Source organism: Pleuronectes platessa, chromosome 2 (genome assembly GCF_947347685.1).
Source record: "Pleuronectes platessa chromosome 2, fPlePla1.1, whole genome shotgun sequence".
NCBI lineage: Eukaryota > Metazoa > Chordata > Actinopteri > Pleuronectiformes > Pleuronectidae > Pleuronectes > Pleuronectes platessa.
The window spans coordinates 29,701,808-29,717,210 of NC_070627.1; the positions used below are offsets into that span (position 1 = coordinate 29,701,808).

The following is a 15,403-nucleotide window of genomic DNA, read 5'->3' on the forward strand; positions in this document are numbered from 1 at the left end:
CCTCAGCAGCTTCCATCTCTGCGAGGGGTGTTTGGCCCCAGGTTGTCTTCCTGGTGTAGTTTCTTGGCATGATGGCTTTTCTACAATGTTTATGACATTAAAAATAAAACATATATAATGTAATATAACACTAGAATATCTTTAAGACTAAACTTAACTTGTGCTTCATGGTGGGGTAAAGTGGGACAGTGTCTCACTTTACCCCACAGCATTTGTCCCACTTTACCCCGAAGCCACAATTTTAGAAAAACAACATCTTTTAGCAATTCAGGCTAATCTTCAGCTAGCATCAATCACATGGTTTTATATGTTGGAAGTTCACCAACATGTATGATATAAGTTTTTCTACCTGATTCAATTTGTTTTGACACAACAGTTGATTAAGTTCAAAGCAAGAAAATTTACTTTTACATGCAAAAAACATATTTTTGTGAAAAAACATACTTTCCACAGCACCAGCACCAACTTCTGCTTCATGGCAAGGGGGGAATGGGAGGGGCTTGAAAACATAATAGTCACATGACCACAAATGTGTTCCGTTGCCTTGATACAGGGGGTGTTTCACATCACCCAATGTCCCACATTACCCCGCTCTCCCCTACTTGTCTCCCTGTAATCATCTTTCGTCATTATGGGCGGCTGCTGCTGTAGTTGACAATATCGGGGAACAATATTCAAAACCTCATCCCATTTGTCAAATTTGTCCAGTTGTGGTTCAATATTTCTCTCCCTTTTCAACTGATGTTTGTGCAATGTGAGATATGGGTTTCCCAGCTGAAACGAAGGCAAAAGTTGATATTCTTACTGTTGATGAACTCATGACAGACAAAGGCAAGTCATATATTGAGAGCTTCACACTGAGTTAGTAAACCAAGCATATTGCTTCACATTGGTTTAGTTGCTACTGGTTAATGTCTCTCCTTGAATTTGTACAGTACACTGTGTGTAGTGTGGATATTGATATGGCATTATGAGAGCCCTGCATAAATATTATATGTATGGGACACAGTTAATCACTCCTCATGTAGAGAACATGTCCCTCCAGTGAGTTACGATACAGATAATGCTGTACATATTCATATTACTTCAATCAGAATCAGGTTTATTGGCCAAGTAAGTTTGCACAAACAGGGAATTTGACTCTGTAAAGTGGCTCTCAGGTGCTTACACAGAATACACATCACAAAAACAAACATTACAAAACAAAACAAAGCAAAACAAAACAATACAAACAGTCCGAACAGTGCGACGGTCTAAGAAAAGAAGTGCAGGTGTGCATATTACAATTATCCAGTGAGGGTGAAATAAGTAAACATAATTAAATATAATTATAATATATATTATATATAATATAATATAATTTCGGGAGTAACTGTTGGTTATTATAAGGATCCAGAGTTATCAGCTATGCTGATAGCATGGATTGGTGGAGTCATAAAATGTTAGATGTATTATATGTTCTAAAAGCACTGATGACTGTATTGATCCTCTAGGGCTTTCAGTGTGTTGTCAGTTGTGGTTTTTGGATTTTGTGCTTAAGTTTCAGTTAGCACCCTCATCTACTCAAAATGTCAGTTCCGGCCAATGTTAAGGTTCATGACCCAAACTCTGCAGCACAACTGACTGCCCCATCTTCATCAGCTAAACGTAGTGTTTGCTAACTTATTAAATTAGAGGAAATGTAAATTAGAGTTCATCCTCAAAGGTTTTGCATATCTTTTGGGGTTATAAAATGTTTGAAGAAAGCTCCTGCATTTTTAGAAATCAATATGTGATGCTTGATTGATTCTGACTATATTTCCTTCCAACCTGCCCCTCAGAATCTTGTACATCTTGTGTCGTCACAGTATGGTTTACGGGTCTTGTTTCCCGAACAAAAATACTAAATATTCTCTGGTAATAATAAAGTAATCTGAAATAGGTTTCATGAAAATCCACTCCTGCACCCACACACCATTTGTGAAGCCTTGTTAATTTTCATTTTTCTTTCCTTTCTCCTATCTCTATTTTCTCCAATGATCACTCTGCTGCTATTCCCGAATTTGTCTTTGATTTCCCCTTGTTTCTCATATGTTCCTTTCCCTTCCCCCTCCCTTTGCTTCCCTACTCTTTGCTTTCTATCCTATCCTTTTTCATTTCCTTTGCTTTCCCCTCTACCACGTACCTCTCAGCAGCTCACTGTGTAGCAGTGGGCGTTGGTGAGGAGTGCTTATTCTGAGTTATCCACATGAATGATGTATGATTTACAAGCCTTGCCATTTAGTAATTGTAGCCTAATAGGGCCCGTGAATGGCATGATGAAGTAGGGACCTGCTGCTCCGTACCTGCTGTTTTAAACGCTAATGCCGTGGTTAATATGCCAAGCACAGCACTGCCAGGCAGCACAGTGCATGTCTTTTGCTGGAGTGTGTCACCCTGCAGCTCCTGCATGTGGGTATGCACACCCCTGTGCACTGTACACTCTCATTACATGCTTTTGTGCTTTACATCCAAAGTCAAACATGTATAAGTTCTCCAACACATATTCTCAATGAGGAGTCTGGGTTGTCGACTCTGAATTGTTAAGTCGGGCCCAAGGTCAAATAACAGAGGCAAAACAAATTTACATACACTGTTTGCAGAGTAGTGGACGAAATAGACCTCCAGAAATCTAGTTTATCATAAATACTAGTGTATTATGCCGGTTGTTTCGTGAATGCACACTATACCTACCTGTGATGCACATTCACATCAGAACAATTGCACATTGAAATCCACTTAAAAAGTACAAGCTTTCATAGGGACATTCTGGGGACCCAGTGCAGGTCCTTGCAACAGGCCTGCGATGTGGCCGCTAGTTTAACTGTAAACATGTTTGGGATTGTGTTAGCATGATTAACACTCTGAGTTGCTCTGCTGTTTCACTTAATTTATTCAGTCTGACATTATTTCTACAAAACCAAAACTAAATGAAAAGCATGGGACGGGTGTTGCACACCGTGTGTGTGCTGCATATTCCTCAATTAGTCAATGCTAACTTTTGATATTATATAAAATGTCATAATGATGTCATCGTGATGTTATGTAACATATAATGACAAACAGTTGGTTAATAAAAATAAGCTGCATATTGAGTCACTGATGTTATCGGTTGCAAAATGCATTACTACAATATTATGTTATTTTCTGACTTCATAGCGATGTCATGATTATATCATTCCTACCCTATGATCAAACATCATTTTTAGATCAATAGACACACCTGGACATTTTTCATTTTTGAATTCCTCAGGACATCACTTATCATACTATATTATTTGACAAATTAATATAAGCTTTAGATTTCAAATGGGTGTAAAGGATTTATTTTGGAGAAGTGGTGCAATATAGCAAAGAGAACCTTGAAAGCAACCAGTTTTACTGAGTATGCAACTTTAAATATGTGCTTAGATCTCCAGCTGTATATTAACAACCTTTGAACTCCAGCAATATTACCTCAATTCAGTCCGACGTCGTTTGAAACCTTTATTGCAGCAGTAGAACATAGTTAGAGTTTATCGTCTAGGCTCTGACTTCACATCCCCAGATATTATTACATTAGTATAATGGGAAGTGATACCTTCAACCCCCCTGTCGGAGCCTTCAGGTGGACGCTGGGGGAGTGGAGGGGGTTAATCAACAGGCAGCAATATTGACGCAGGGCAGCAGAGGCACTGACAAGCAAAGGGAGAGAAGGGACATTTTGCAGTTTAAATACCCCGCCAAATTTGGAGGGTGTGTATATGATGTAGTTGTGTAAAGAGGCAGCAGTAGATATATGGTCCTAATACACAGTGGATCTGTTAGATTTAAGGGCAAAACTGGCAAGTTTAACAATTTAAACTGGGATCTACACCACAATAAACTTGGTAAAAGGTGAATACTATCGGAAGCCACCACGTCAAATTTTTACAATTCATACAACCAAACTGTAAAAACTGTTATTCAGAGAACAGAATGTACATTCTGAACAGGAGTAAAGGTATTCAAAACCATCTTTATTAAAGTATTCAAAAAAAAATTTCTCGACTACTGCATATATACCTACTGACATTTTGGTTATGGTAAAACCAACTTCATTGAACAGAAAAATCAAGATCCATCAGCAGGACATCTGTGGCAGCCAGTGTTGTATTATCTGGTTTTATTCCAGCATGAAAATGAAATCAATCATGAAATCTGGAACCCTCCACCTGCATTATATCAGAGACCTGGTCTATACCTCTCACCATGGTACCTCACCTGTCCACCCCCCTTAGAGCAGGTGAGGGTGCTATCAGGGCTCGCTGGCTGAGGAGCTAAGCTATCCATTCTGTCTGACTGCCTCTTGCCAAGGCTCATTTTTATCTCAACCTCCTCCCAAGCCTCCCAGACGTGATAAACGAGAGGAGCGAAGGTTGAAAGAAAGATGGAGGGGGAAGGGCTGAGTGTGTGTGTGGCTTAAGAACTTGCTCTGCCAGCTTTTACCCACCTGCCTAGATAAGAAAGGCACTGTAAATTAACACGCGATAGGGGGGCTGAGAGCACAGGCGCTGTGTGTTAGTGTCTGTGTGTGTGTGTGTGTGTGTGTGTGTGTGTGTGTGTGTGTGTGTGTGTGTGTGTGTGTATGTGATAGGGGGGCTTTGTGCACTCATTCACACATGCACACACACACATTTCCCGTCTTTGCTTTGCTGCAGGTATCACAGATAAAGATGTGTCATTGATGAATGGTATTTTATTTCCCATCAACCTTTGCTGCGTGGGAAATGGAAAGCACATCCTGGCCCCTAAATCATCAGATGAATAATGATAACACTGGGTAGCAGTTTTCATTTCTCCGCACTATTTTCTGCAAAGCTCAGTATGCAAACAGTTTGTTTCTCCCAGCGCGTGTGGTGCGTGCAGGTGTGTTTGTGTGTGTGTGTGTGTGCGTGTATTCCAAACTGAAGGTAAAAATGAATGCTGATCTTCCACAAACTGGGGTGTAGCTGTTTAAGCTCTTGTTTGTGCCTTGTTTAATCAGACCTGAGGGGATAGAGTTCCAAATTCACCACCAACACAGAGGCCAAATTTCAATGAGGCAAACAGCGTCCACCCCACTCACGATATGAGAGAGATATGAGAAATACAACACCTTTCTGACAGAGAATAATAATGCAGTTTAATTCATGCTTCTCTATTTTTGGTTCCATTTTTTTCCTTAATTGTTTCTGGCAGTCATTTCCTGACTGTGAATTATGAGATAAACAGTATTGGAGTCAGTGTACGCAGCACAAACACTATCATTCATTTGGACTTGTAACCTGGCACCGTAAAATTTGATTTGGCTTATATTTGTCAAACAATCAAAAACACCTCGGCGAGCTGGCAGTGACTGAGATGTTTACAGCTGTCATGACCATGCCACACAAGGCCGCTCATTACATCAATTCAAAGGACATCATGCACGGGGATACAGGGCTGTCCATGAGGATATAAACACTGGGGAGACTGGATGTAATGTACAGATATTACTTCTTCACTACCTGGGCTGCCAAAACGGGATCTCAACTTTACTCTTCTAAAGCTGGGATGAAACTGTGTCGAATAAATTCATGGTGTGATTTACAAAAGTCTTGGCTGCCTGTAAACCAGATATGAATATATATAATTGATGTGAAAGTATTGCTGGAAAACTAAGGTTCAATTACAGCTACTCAAATCACATCAGGTTGTATATGAAGTTAGCTTTCCACAAACCCATTCACCGCCTTGGTCTTTCCACCTCTTTAAATAAAGGCCTTGGGCACTGGATGTGAACTCCTTGAGGCAGAATTATTGAACATGGAAGCAAACCGTAGTGATATTCTTTGAATTTGCCATGCAGGAATAATCTCGAATGGATTCTCCCTCATGATTAACAGGGAATATAGATGAACCACTTTTTTTCTCAAATACAGGAGCTGACAAAACAACAAGAGGTAAAAGCTGCATTTATTCTTTGAACTCAGCACCAACTCCAGCACACAGCTGGAAAATGTATTCCCTTGTCCAGCCCCTAGTGGACAGAAAGAGCCGCTCATTAGCAGGCAGACGGCCATTCCAAGCCTTGTGCTGCAACACATACCTGTTACCAAACACTGGCTCCACACTGGCCCCAGTCTGGGCCTAATATCAACAATGGGACTTTTGCATTGATAATCCTCCTTCGAGTAGCATTACTGCAATCCCAGGCCTGTGCCTGAAGGAAATGTTGACATTCAGATTTGGCTTTTGGAGTTTTCTTGTTAACAAGCCAAAGTTATCTTTGGGGGATTCTTTGTGTATCCTTGACGTCCAATCAACACGTTGAGCACATTTCTGTGCTTGTACCACATTTGCGAAGCTGTTTTTGCAACGTATTAACTAGTTTGCAGTCCTTTCCTTGAATGTTCCAGGTAATATAGAATATCTTGGCCCACTCTTGGTGGGACTTCTTATGTTCATCAGCAACATAGAAAAGGCAGAATATCAGCAGCTTCTGTCCTTCATTATTGTTTCCATGCTGGATTCCACTTCGCAGCCAGACACAAGATTAGTGTAGAAAAACAAAAAACTTGATGCATATTAAGCTCCTCTTAAGGTCACAGCTATGCATGTTCGTGCAAATGAAGCACACACCGTTATTGTATTACTCTACCATTACAATTACAGTGAAAAGCTGAGTTGATTAAAAAGCACAAATAGTATTAAAATGAATTGATGATAGGCTTTAGTTTTTATCTCGAGACAAACAGCGTTTCCTGACACATTTCTGAGCAGGAGAGGTATAGTACATTATAATGGAATATGTGTGCCTATAAGCAATGGCTATATGTGTGCAAACACCTTTGTCCGTGAAACGAGAGGTGAGCTGTCAGCTATCTGTGTTGATGCAGTAGCATGACAGGCGGAAAAGAACACTGTCAGTGCTGTTATACAGACAGACAGAGCTGATGAAAAACACCATTCACTCTCTTCTCCTGTTGCTCCCTACGGGAGAAAGGAAATCAGTCTAACTGGATGTTGCAGTCGAACATGTGGAGGTGTTCCGTACACAACCACATTATGTAGATGGAGGATGTTTTCCTGTGTTGTTGATCTTATTAGTAATGGTACCTTATCCTTGGGAGTTTTCCCTCTGTTATTTTTACATCCAGCTTTTCAGCCTTTTTTTCTCATTTATTGTCTTTTTTCTTTCTCGTTCTCCCTCTAAATCTTGCACTCTTGCTCTCAGCCAGCTACATTCCATTAGACCGTCAAAGATAAATGATTACCGCCAGGTTGCACTTCCTCGTTTTTTTAAATATATATATATATATATATATATATATATATATATATTTTTTTTTTTTTTATTATTATTTATGATTTGTCTTCCCTCCAGATAGGGAACACACTCCATCCCTAAAATGATGTTGTATTTCCTGGTGCCTGTCCTTAATGACACAAAAAAATAGTCATTCTTTAAAAGCCCCAAGCTACCTAGAGGGCATATAGATGCTGTCCCAGTTGCCGAGCTTGTTCTCTACCATTTTTAATAATCTGGCTTGCTGATGGGGTCAGTTCCTTACCACTTTTTTTGATTATTTTTCTTAATTTTGTTTCTTCTTTTTTGTTTTTGGTTTTCTGTTTTGGGCAAAAGCAATATCCCCACCCTACTCCTCCCAAACCCAATTGCTTATAAGAAAAAGTAACACTGTGGAAATTGAAAAAGCCACAGCTGACTCTCAGGGCTATTTCTCACGTAATGCATTTCAATTGGGTTTTTCAGATAGATTGCACGAGGCCACAGCATGCTCTAAACATATCTCATAACCCAGACTGTACAGCCCTGTGCCCGCATCTCCAATCTGTTTTGTAAAGCCATGGCAGCGAGGGAGATGAAAGGCAGCGAGTGTGTTGCATCAGTGACCGGCAACACTACGTCGTATGACCTTCTTTGATGGACGGCCTTTCTCCTGCTCTGAGGTGGCCAGGGAATTCAAAAACCCATAGCATGGCGAGAGAGAGCGAGAGAGGGAGAAAGAGAGGCAGCATCAAACCTTGCTCTTGATGTACTGGCTCCCTCCTCTCAGCAAGGATGTGCAATCCATGCGGAGCATTCTGTTGTCTGTTTTCACACCAAGCCTTGCTTATGTCACCTCGGATCTGTCCCTCCCTCAGGGGGGATCATGGGCTGCCATGCCCGGTCTCATCGCACACTCAGCACTGTAGTGGCAGCGTTTCCACCCAGTCCCCCAGTCACCCCCTGCTTTACATTTCCATCCTAAGGCAACAGAGCCTTCCCAGGAGACACTTCAAGTTGGATGGAAAGAATGATAGGAGTTCTCAGAGGTTTCTGTCAGGACACATGTTTCTGAATTGTTGTCCTGTGCTTGGAATCAGAGGAGAAATGATGTCTGCATCAGACATGTTTGAAGGTTTCTCTCATCATTGACTGCTGAGCCTGCAACATATTTCATTAGTATGCCTTTAGTAACTATCATATAAATTCCATGCATGTCCAAAGTAAAAGCTGATACAATTAAACACTGCAATATAAGACAAAGTTTATCATATTAAAATCACAATCATGATGTTAGCTTCCATTTTTAATTAAAGTTAGTCAGTTGGGATATTGACATTTTGTAATTAAACTTTCCGTGGGTCTTTTGATTTAAAGATCTCTACATTTGAAGGCTGAAACTATTTGTGATTAAGCGATAAGCTGATTAACAGAAATGTTTCTATTTTTCCTTCACATGCCATATCATTATACACAGATCCTTATATCTTGGGAGAAAAAAGCTATATCATATCAGTATCGAGGGAAGCCACTTGGATTCAGATATTATTATTAAGCCCTGCTATGTTAGCAATAAATGTGAGCCGATGTGTCCCTGTATAAGAAAACAACGCACATGTGGATTTTATTATGGGGTCCATTATTTTTCGATAATACAACCTCAGAATGCATTGTTTTTGCTGAACAAAAGTGTGTTTTTGATTACCATTTAGTTGTAGATCATGTTGTTCGAGCTTGACTTGCGTTATTTTTTATTTATTTATAAGATTACAAGTATCGATAAGTTTTGACTGTTGCCACAATTTAAATCTTTAATGCAAATCAGCCAGCCAATCGTTGTCAAGAATTCATTAGGTTCTTTTCAGTGAAAAATATATATTTGAAACAAAAACACAGTACAGCCAAAACTGCAGAAAATCTCTACATAAATTTCTCATTGCTCCTATTTTTCTTTGAATGTATTAGGACATCAGATAGTTGCAGGTCTAGCTCTACTTTCTGTCCAATGATTGCGTACATTGCTTTTGATTTTCTCTTGTGTTTGTGTCTGTGTGTGTGTGTATGTGTGTGTGTCAGCTGCGTGTGTGATAGTCATAGCGTTGATTGTAATAGATAGGGATAATAGCTCCTCCTAGTGTTGAGTTTTATGATGTTAGCAATCTGAAACTCTGCTATCACCATTTAGACATCTCGCATTAAAGCTGAATTATCTTAAAGCCTCTCTTGTTAAACTTCTGATATTAAATTGGCTGAGAACTGGCAATAAAATATTCTTTATCTCCAGAGATGTCCCCATTACTTAATGAGAAAGGGGGAAATGCTGACTCCCGTCTGGTGGAAATATTGCCTTTACTTTGATAAGTAATGAGGGACAAGTTAACTTTCCTTTGGAGAGTGTATTGTATACCTTCTGTTTTGGTGAGTAGCATTGCTTATCTTAGTTGGATCTACTCCGTCGGTAGAAAAGTTGAGTTTCCTTGTGAGGTAATGTTTCCTTGAATGGAACAAAATTGTTGAAAAAATAACCAACTGCATTGACATTCCAGTGGACTAACAGAACGCGATGGTGGATTTACTCCTGGTTGTTTGAACAGCCAATTTGTTCCTCCTCTAAGGTTCATAGAGGGGTCATTGAAGTTTGCTCATCCAGTGTTTCATAGACCAGATGACCATGCCTGGTCATGTTAGGGTTACTGGGGGAGAATGGGATATTAAGGCCATCGAGTTGGAACTATGTCCATATTCTCGGCATGAAGTGAGGTGCTTCACGTTTGGGGACGTCAGAATTTCTTCTGTGATCTTTGCAGATTATGTGGTTTTGTTGGCTTAATCCTACCATGACCTTCAAAATGAGGAGGTTAACAGCCAAGTGTGAAGGGCTGAAATGAGTTGCGGCCTCAAGCTGTGCCGGAAAGCAAAGATTTGTATGTACCAGTAAATCTACATTCCACCTTTAATCTATGGTCAGGAGCTTTGGGTATTGACAGAAAGACTCAGATTGTGGACACAAGCCACTGAACTTACTTTCCTGTGTAGCTTGGCTCACACCAAGATACCGTGGTCAGACACCCAGAGGGAGCTAAGAGTGGAGCCACGGCTAGATTGTTTCAAAAGGAGCCAGTTGAAACAGCTGTCTGAGCAACTTGGATTGGAGCTTTTCTTGGCATAACTGTTAGGATACACTGGTGAAGACACAGAGTGTTGGAGAGAGCATAATCTCATCTTCTGCACCTCTTCAATTCGTACATAAGCGTGACAAAAAGTAGGGATTAACCTGTGTTTGGTGGATGGACAAGATTCAGTTACAGTATAGTCAGGGTTGCATATCTGACCTGAGCTCCACCCAGACTTTCCATCATTTACTTCCGATTCCATTAACCAAACCACTTAACGGTGAAAGATGCCCGAGGGCTGGAGCCAATCCCAGCTGACATCGCATGGTGGGAAAGGGGCAGGCTACACCCTGGACAGGTATCCACTCCATCACAGGGCTGACACTCGGACAAAGACACTCAAATACACTTTGAAACACATTGATTTGTGATTTAAGGTTGCCAAATAACTGCATGTCTCTGGTCTGTGGGATAAGCAGAGAGACAACAAACTCCGCCCAGATACTTTTTGCTGTGAGGCGGCACTGTTTACCATTGCACTGCCGCTCCACCCAGGGTTTAATCTTCTGTGCATACATTTAGCATTGTTTATCTCCAGTAACTGCAAAAAGGGCAATGAGCACTAAACTCACAAATTGCAAAACCATAGGGGACATGTTGTTTTTCTGTAAAGTGAATTGATTGTCGAACCATGTAGGTATTTGTGTTCTGTGCCACTGTCTAGGCAGAGACAGACAGTTTGTAAACTATAAATGTTCTGGGCCACAGGGTGGACCTTAAGTGACTGACCTTCCTCCTCACCTTCAGTCTTTCTATCTTTAACCTCTGGGTTCATACTGTAAGAGTGAGGACTGTCACTTAGTGCTTGAGCAATTTCTGTCTCATAAGAATTCATTTATTTGTAAAAAATAACCAAACTGCAACAATGCAACACACTATAAACATCTTTTTCAACCAAAGGATTAATACCATTGACCAGTGTGATGAAAACTTTACAATTGAAACATGAGAGGTAGCCTGTTATGTAGTTATAAATCCATGGTGTCAGATCAGAAATACGGATCCTCTGGTCACTTTAACACTGAGTCCTGGCTGTGTGTTCGTCTTGTGTTGTGCTGGGTCCACGCACGATGTTGACACATTATTCATGATGTTTAAAGGCAGGACACAGGAAACTCCAGCATGGTACAAACCCACTGCTGCTTCTGTCCTGATCCCGAAGCAGTGGCGCGGATCCTTGTACAGCTGTGGACAGTAGTGGAAACTTTGTTTTCACAGTTTGTGGCCACTTCTCCTCAACAGTGTAACTTACCGCCTGGTTCATATTAATGAGCTCTGGTCCTCTTATCTCACTGTGTCACTGTGAGTGAGTGGGGGCGGGGCCGCCGGGCCTGTGTGTGTATGCTCGCAGTCTGAGGAGTCTGGGAGCAGCCACATACAGACACACACACAGACACACACACACATTTTCACTCGCTCCTGGTTTTCACACGCTGCTGGTATTTAACGTGATGGCCTATACGATAATGATTTTTTTAAAAACACTCACAGGAGTGAACGCCTCTCACGTTCATCATTTGTTAACTTATTTGGTAAGTTCAGCGTTCGCAATAAAATATGGACGTGTTCATGCGCAACACTGTGTGTGTATGTGTGTATCACTGAGGAGAGCTGTTCACAGTGATAGATAACAGGATCTTGTAACATCATAGAATGAATGTGTGTACACTTGGTTTTCAGGTGAGTTGTTAGCTTTAAATCAGCTTGTTGTTCCCTCTCTCAGAAACCACTTAGAACATCTATAATAATGATGCATTAAGGTGTCAGCAGTGCAGGCTGCCTGATTCATCACGGCAGCCTGTTCATGTTGAGAGTCTGTCTCCTGTGCTTACCTGCAACCATATTAATGTTTCATTGAGTACATTACAAAGTATCACATCTGTGTTTGATGATGATCTCAGACACACACATGTACACCTAAGTAAATGTAATATAGTGTAAGTTATAAGATGTCCCATGATGTTTTTGACCTATATACGTCCTTTGTATGTACTGTATATACGGGTTAAAATAATTTGATCTATCCAGATTATTTTTCACATCACAAAGCTCACTGTATATGACATAAAATGACAAAATATAAAACAAACTTTTGTTCTCAGCTTTCACCAATTCATGTAGAGTTTTCTACATGGTTAGCATAGCAGCCTCATAGATTGACTCACAGGGCCGTACAGTGCTTGTCTCTTTAGAATTTAAGTTAACTGAAGTTAAATTACACACATGGATGCAATTATAATGATGCAGCTAAATAACTCCCAGGTTGAATTGTTCTTAAAATAAATATAAGCAGCATTATTGCATCGGTGTAGTAGAACAAAAGCATGACTGCAGCATCAACATTGAAGAAGAACACTATATGATATGAAGCATGATTACCTTTTCTTCCCTTGGCACGTCTTTACATTTACTCACCAGCCAGAATGCATTGCAGTGACACAGAAAGACTCTCATTGGCGTCAATTTCTATTGAATTTTAATCCCGGGAGGGCAGAGCATACAGTTGGATTTTTAACCAAGCGTTCACCTAACCATGGGCCTTACTCAGCTCAGATAACAGGTTGCAGCTTTGTGTATGGCTGGTCTCAGAACAGCTGGGAGATGATGTCTTTTGGCCTGATTTGAACATTCAAAAGTGGGGAGGTGGACCTTGGTTGCCCTGTATGTGACAGGAGGCTTCCCCTCTCCTCTCCAAAGTGTTTTCCTGAGCAGAGAATAAACAAGTTGTTTGGTGATGAGATGACTTGCCTCCGGGCTCAACAGCATCTCTCCCACTCAGGCTTTTGAACTCCAGGAAAGGAGAAGTGCTGTTACAGGCCCCCTAAGGCTGATCGTTGAGAGGGAGGCAGGCTTCCTCTTTCTCAGACAGACTGCTAAAATATATTTGACGTACTTACTATGGTGCCAGTGTGAAATATTGACATGCAGAGTTCACAATTCAAAGATAAACATCAGTGCAAAGTAGTGACTCCAAACATTACAATATATGGTGGAGTTCATTATAGAAGGAGTCGATGAAAGACTCGAGCCACATAAACGTCTGCCTTTAGCTGGATTAATGAGCAGTTCAGCAGTGACTGGACTTTTTTAGATTTTTTAGAGTAATTTGGCTGATCTGCTGCCACATTGTTGTGTCATTGTTGTGATAGTCTGACATATGGTACAGCTCGGGAGACATGGCAACAACAAACGTATTCTTGTTCAGTGTTCAGATCTCTTATATCGGAAAAACTTTTGACATGCTGCACAAATCAGGTGACACATTAGGAGTAAAGACAGTAGGTGCTGGGCTTCTCCTCTAGGATGTTATATAAGCTCTCTCCTTAGAACAACTGAAAGAAATCACGGGCGCATAAGTGGTAAACAGAGTCATGAGATATTTTGATGGAATGGCGTCAAAACACGTTAGTTGGTACGGTGGCATTCTACTGCAGGGGGACTCAGCAGTTGATATAAGGGCCCAGAGGGGCTCGCACCACACTTCTCACTCAGCTTTAACAGTCACAGATGGCTGCTTGAAACGTAGTCGTTTCTCTATTTGGTGTCATCACTATCCAACTTCACTATGTGATACTGCTGTGTATAAACCGATTCAAATTTTTGGAGCTGCTGTCTCACTGCCACATTCCCAAGCACAGTTCTCCACTTTGATTATAATTAATTCCAGTCTGGGACAATGTGATGTTCCAGTCAAGTCGGCTCTGCTATAAACCCACCAAACAGACTCTATATCAGGCTGCTTGACAACTGTTTACTCCACAAATAGATCATAAAGCGATGCACGGGGTCTTTATGCGAGGATTAGCAAGCTGGAGAAACTACAACACGAGTGATATTGACAGTGTTGATCTTGGCCAAGAAAAAGCTCCCGAAACTGCTTTTGGCAGGAATGTGTTCACCAGAAATTATGTAAACGCATATGCATATGAACACAGTTGTGTACATGCACATAGATACTGACACAATAATGTATTCCTCTTTCTCACACAGTGCGCACACATTTATTATGTGTCACCATGACAACCGCCAGTGCCTGACTGTTTGACCTGTCTGTGCGTCTCATTGGTTTTCACTGAGCAGTGGCACATACTACTTGGTTGTTTTTTCAACACAAATAGCAAAGTGACAATTTACATTGCGTTGATCAACCTCTCGATGGACAACTGTGTTTACATAAATTCACCAAATATGGAAATTGTTCATTTAGTTAATGAGGATTATAGGGAGTTTGGTTTGCTATTATAAAATGCAATTCCAAGGCCCAATGTTGCAATAAACATATCCTTCTAACCAAAGGTTAAAGATGATAATGAGTATCCACTGTTTGATACACATTATTCTGTGCCTCCATTGTTTTCACAACCTATTTAAACACTGTAATTTTCCATCCTTTCCTAACTTACCACATGGTTGTCTTTGCAACCAAATGGGATGATTTAAGGCTTCATCTTGTGTTTACTGCCAACAGAAACTGCTTCTGATACAAGATGACTGGCTGTCTGTGGTCACCAGATCCATGACTCAAATAAAAATCATGTAATTTAAGTCCACTTCTTTGGAAAGTAGTCCCAATTTGGAGCCATTTAATAAAAAAAAAAATTTAAACAGGGGCTCGGGTCTCAACGGAACAGATACAGTAGAGAAGTGTTGGACTAATAACATAGGAAATTACTATTGGGATGTCATTAATATCCAATGACGATTGAATGGCAATTACTGCTCATAGAGAACTAATAGTATATAACAAACACTGCTAGTTTGACATTTAGGAGATATTTTTCAGGTCAGACCTAATCATTCATTGTAACATTATTAAACATATGTGAGATGTGTGGACTCCTCTGTAAAAGGGAAAACAGTTTTACAGAAAAGAAACAACAGATGTATGTTGTATGAGTTCTAATTGGTCACAGGCCTCATTGATTGTTCATACAATATGCCAACT

The 15,403-nt window shown here is 40.5% G+C and overlaps 1 protein-coding gene across 1 annotated transcript in view; it reads left to right on the forward strand.

Moving 5' to 3' along the window:
• Window positions 1-15,403, forward strand: part of LOC128459041 (receptor-type tyrosine-protein phosphatase gamma) — a 342,929-nt gene that overhangs the window by 241,951 nt on the left and 85,575 nt on the right. The window lies entirely within an intron of this gene.